This window comes from Leuciscus leuciscus, assembly GCF_965113295.1.
Source record: "Leuciscus leuciscus genome assembly, chromosome: 8".
NCBI lineage: Eukaryota > Metazoa > Chordata > Actinopteri > Cypriniformes > Leuciscidae > Leuciscus > Leuciscus leuciscus.
Window position 1 is genome coordinate 33,548,958 of NC_138732.1, and position 4,553 is coordinate 33,553,510.

The following is a 4,553-nucleotide window of genomic DNA, read 5'->3' on the forward strand; positions in this document are numbered from 1 at the left end:
GAAGTTATTCGCTGTCAAAGTGACGCCAAAATGAATGGGAGTCAATGGGATGCTAACAGCAGGTGAAGTTCTGCTACAAGATGGTGGCACGCGGCCGACTTCAACTTCCGGTCGACTTCCTTCCCGCTTGGTGTCCACACAAGACATTTTTAAGTGTTGCCTTGGGCCCAGTTTACACGTACATGGTTATTTTGAAAAAACGGAGACGTTTCCCTTCGTTTGCGCCCTTCGTTTACACGCAAACGGAGAATTCGCCTCTGAAACCGATTCTTTCTAAAAACTCCGGCCAGAGTGGAGATTTTGAAAATCTTCGTTTGCATGTAAACTGAGACAAACGGATGTTTAGGCAGCCAACGTCACAGTGTGCCAGAGCTCGCACCTACGCCAAAAGTGCAACCTATGTTTACATTTTCATTTGGCTTTGGTGATCATGGAAGCGTTCAGAGTAGCAGTCACATTTATGTTGGTGCAAACTCTTTTCATGTTGTAGCAACAATGACATCTGCTTTTCACATTAAGTGAATCATGTGATGTCGAACACATCTTCTTTGTCCAAACAGCGCTGGTTAATAATTCCCCACGGAATAATTCACCAGCGCCGGGGTGTCTGTCGCCCCCCCCCCCAGTTCAGCGCGGACTCCCTGTGACTTTTACAACCTCACAGACTCGTGACATTCCACACACACACACACACACACACACACACACACACACACACACACACACACACACACACACACACACACACACACACACACACACACACACACACACACCAACATCCTTTAATGTATGTAACTCAGACTTGTATCTGAACTTCCTGTATGCATGTGTGATTAATGTTGTTTTGATCATATAGTTATGATCTTCGAGTGTTTGGATCTGAAATGTATTTTTGAAGAATGTTCTCCCAGTAGAATCGCATTCCGTAACCCGAGCTCATTGGCAGGTCATAAAATTTGACCACAGAGCTATCCAGCCCTATGCATGAGATAACAGGGTCGCAACATTCCAACACACACACACACAAACACACTCTGGACTTTGAAACAGAAACCCCCTACAGAAAAGGACTTTTACCCATAAAGTCACTCTTAAATGTACTAAATATATAAATTTGTGTGTTAAGAGGTGTGTGTAAACTATAGGAAAGCATGCATGTCCTATTTGTAACATTAATAGAACTGCAAATGCCTATACAAATGCATAATAACGTATCTTTGCATTGCTACAAAGCCTATATTCTATTTTTGATATCTCTGTAATCCTCTCCAGCTAACGGAGTTGAATTCCGATAGCAGAATTCAGTGATGCGCATTGTTTTATAAGTTCATATGTCTGGAGAAAATCCTCTCAAGTTAAAGTCAATCATGACTCATTCGAGTGGGCGTGTCTAACCGGACAAAGGAATCTTCCCGCTCGAAAAATCTCGACAGCTGATTCGTCCTACACGAAGGAGGGGACGGCACATGGGACACTGATAAAAGTCCAAACTCTCTTATCTCTCTCATCCTACTCTCAACTCAATATCTCTTGACCCTCCTCCTCGGCGCAGCGCTTCTCCAAAGGAACATCTGGAGGAGGCCCTGGCCTTCTCCATCGAGCGAGCACAAGTTCGAGTCGTAGCTGCGTCCTTTGCAACAAAGACCTTAAACCTCTCCCATCCCAGGAGATGAACTTTATTTTCCGGTAACATTACATTCAGTGAGCCTTTCAAGCTTCCCGCGACACCGGAAGACGCAGCAGAAACAGGACACCATCCTCGCTTCTTGCATCAGCTTCAGCCTGACCAGAAAGAGCACTCGCAAGTATATTGATTCCTATAAAAGCTGTTCCAGGTGTCTAGGTCTTAGGTCTGTGAACTAAGTTACCCTCTATCTTCCCTCTATATCTTTCTTTCTTTCATTTCATTTTCATTCTGATAACGCTATGTTTATGTTTTTGTTCGGTTAAATGTTTACTTGTTTGTTTGCATTTTTACGTACGTTTATGTTTGTAGTTTATATAATCTCTAGTGTGTGCCATTTTATTAATAAACCCATGTATACTTTTAATTGTCTCTGTGTTTGAAAACCCACCTTATAAAAGTCAATGAAACTTCAAGATCTAAGCTACAAGCTCGATATTGACTACCTTGAGTAGTTTTAATTCATAAACTCCGAAAGTTTGATATTCGTGGCCAGAAGATAAAACTTTCTTGGAGTTTAAAAAGGGATACCCCCCTTCTTAACTGTAATGATCAGACAGTTACAGAACAAGGTCATCTCGAAAATTGATAAAATAAATGTACATGCGACTTATGAATTATGACCATGAGTCATAATTATTAATATTACCAAAATTCCCTAGCCTGACGTCGTCATACTCAGATTCTAGTCAGAATGTGAGTCTGATACTTCTCCATAGAGATTTGATTATGGGGTGTGTCTCAACCGAACCAGGAAAAAAAAAAAAACTCTGCACTCAATTGGATAGACCTACAACCAATCAGAGCAACGGAGTAAATGACGCATGTTCTTCATTCATATTTTCAACCAACAAAATGTCGCGGCTCTCTGTTCCTCTTTTAAAATGAATGCGCTGTCGATATCTTCTATAACAGACGCGATGGCGGAATCTACACATGATGTTTCATAAACAAAGTTCGGGAGGAGCACGTACAAATAATCAATACAATATCAACTTGTCATCAAACAATACCATGTCTAACGTTACCCTATCTATCAGCATGAGGAAGCAAATTCACTCTGTCAACTTACCTAACACTCCTTGACAGTTTTTCAGCATCCCTCCACCACCCCGAATCCTCACTCTTGTCTTGTTCTCTCACAACCAGGAATACGGGGGAGTATGGCTACCGAGCCCACAGCCCTCTCCTCGGACAGCACGTCATATACGCATTTATTCTATCGACTTATTTGTGTGAAATCTTATATACGCATTTATTCTATCTAACTTATTTGTAAATGTGAACTCGTGAAATCTCAATTCTCCAGCAGCAGTCGCCTTTGTTGTAAACTAATTAAAATCAAGCGCTCTTTGGTGACGTGGATGATTACGTTACCGTTGCTCATCTGTCCATCATCGTATAAAGCCCGCCCTGACAATTTGATTGGTCCGAACAATTTTTGTTCGGGCATAATAGCTCCTCAACGGAGCGAGTCCAGACCGAACTTCCCGACCAAAACATTTTGTGGGCGGGGTTCGGGCTGGCACCCAGGCTAAAAATTCCCTATATTCTTGAGCTAATTCACATTTACCCCGAGTCGTTACAGTATATGTAGCGTCTGGACCAATCAGACACACAAATTATTCATTTAGTTAATGAATAATCTGTGTAAACTCACTCTCCCAAATAAGGCCTGTGAAACGTTCCCCAAATGAAGCTAACACACTGGCAGGACGCGGTGTCTTGTTACAGGACACACACTGAAACTGATTTTACGAGCGAAAGGAATGTCCTGAGAGCTGCGACTCTCACTTAAACTCTTGCCGAGGAAGAGAAATAAAAACCCTGTTAATCCTATATATATTCTATATATAACCACTTGATAAATGTGTAAACATGTATCTAATTTTTCCCATCTCATGATTTTCCCTTTTATGTGGCGTTTGTATTCTTGTAAACTCAATTGGGTTAATGTTTCAGACTTTGCATATTATGGTTAACCAACATTATATGTGCGGCATTTTTGGTCTCTATAAACTCCAATCTTCATCCCCGTTTTGTTAATTTACATTACATTCTGCAAACTTTGTGACGCATTAGTATTATAAGCATCTTAAAGATTCTTGTGTTAAACATCCAATCAAATTGCATGTTCAAAGGGACAATGGGTCGTAAAAATTTCCCTCCAAACGGAAATCTTCTCATTGGCTCACACAGCTCCAGAGGTTGTGCCATCTTCACGCTTTAAAGTCACTGATCAGCTCTTAGCTCTCTCTTAGTCCCTTTCTGAAATGCTGACGTGAAGATGATGCTGAACTAGAAGCCTCTAAGGACCCACCAAGCTTGTGCCAGGCTGCGGCCTTGTCTTTCCATTCACCAAAGATACTCTGAAAACCACTGGTTCTCTCTCATCAAGACCACATCAGCAAAGATCAACTGGAGCCTCAACAAATTGCATCAGGACATTTTAATTCAAATGGGCGAGACATGCAAGTAAGTCTCATTATTTGATACATTAAGTATCCTTAAGTATCCTTAACCCTTTAAAGAAGGGCGTTTTAGAACTAAAATGATGGTTTGGTCAAGGCTGTTGATCTGCTGACAAACAATGATTTCAAACAATGCTATAATTTCTTGCTTTCCTGTATTCTGCTTCAGCTCTCTTTCCCTTGGTAAACTGTATGCATGTATGTGTGTGTATGTTAGAGTAGTTTAAGTGTTTAGACTAGTTAATAAAATCTTGTTTATGTCACACGTAAAGTTGTCCTTGTCTCAAGCTCATAACTGGAGTCACTAATCATTTAGATCTTGGTTACTGCTCTTAGTAGTATTGTAAATTAAGAAATACATTTCCCATGCCCCGGAAATGTACATTTCTTAGAGT